Source organism: Otolemur garnettii, unplaced genomic scaffold (assembly GCF_000181295.1).
Source record: "Otolemur garnettii isolate 467f Iridium unplaced genomic scaffold, OtoGar3 scaffold00225, whole genome shotgun sequence".
Taxonomy (NCBI): Eukaryota; Metazoa; Chordata; class Mammalia; order Primates; family Galagidae; genus Otolemur; species Otolemur garnettii.
Genome location: NW_003852620.1, coordinates 537,656 through 538,808, shown reverse-complemented (window position 1 = coordinate 538,808; position 1,153 = coordinate 537,656).

The window sequence follows — 1,153 nt, the reverse complement described above, 5'->3', positions numbered from 1 at the left end:
ACTTGAGCCCAGGAGTTGGAGGTTGCTGTGAGCTGTGATGCCACAGCACTCTACCCAGGGGAACAGCTTGAGGCTCTGTCTGAAAAAAAAAAAAAAAAAAAAAAAAGATGTCCAGGAAAAATTTATTTACATTAATGTAGATTGAACTATGTTAAATGAACAAAAAGGTGAGTGTGTGTGGCCTTTCTGGGTGTGAGGGTTTAATCCAAAGGACTTCGACTCACAACTCTAGCAGAAGAGGAGAGCCCTTTCAAAAGAAGACAGTCTCTCTAGAGAGGGTTAGATGCAACAAGGCCTAAGGCCCAGCTGCAAGCAGAGGCCCAGAGAGGAGGATATCTTCCTAAACAGAAGACTGTTCCCTCCTCTGGCCTTCAGGGAGAGCACACGGTTTATGCTCTGGATCAATGAGGGAGTCTGTGGGCAAGGGGGGATGAGAATAGCAGGGGCTGGTGAGGGCGTACAGACCCCAAGACAAAACTGCAGTTGTGCACAAGAGGAGCACAAGGGCAAAGGTCTGCTCCAGCTCAGATCAACAGCCCTACTTTGCCTGCATCAGAGAAAGGGAGAAGGAAGGCCTGGCTCTCAGAGAAGACCCCACCTCTCCCAAATCTGGCGGGAGCCTGGCTTTAGCTTCCTTCTGTTCTGAGCTCTTCCCTGTAGGCGTCTGGAGGGAACACACAGATGGGTTGGGCTGATGGGACTGGCTGAGCTGGGGGGAGGGATGTTTTTGGTGTGTGTCTCCCCTTATGAAGGAGGGCCTTACTGTCATCATCTTCAATCTATTGTATATATCCTCTAAGATTCCACCACATAAAAGGCACTGGGCCCTTCTTATTCCTTATCCTCCTCTGTAGCCACATTTGACCATTGGTGATACTTTCCTTCTAGAAACCCCCATCCTGCAGTGGCCATAACATGTTGCTTAATCCTAGTTCTTCCACTACCTCTTTGGTGGTAGCTTCTCCATATTCTTCATCTGTCTATCCCCAGGACTTCCCTTGGTCCCTTTTTTCCCTCTGGAATCCTGACATTTTGTTTCAATTATTCTGTTTAGTTTTTGAACAGGGTCATATTTAATATAGTTAAAAATTCAAAAGTTAGCCAGGCATGGTGGTTCACATTTGTAATCCCAGCACTCTGGGAGGCTGAGGTG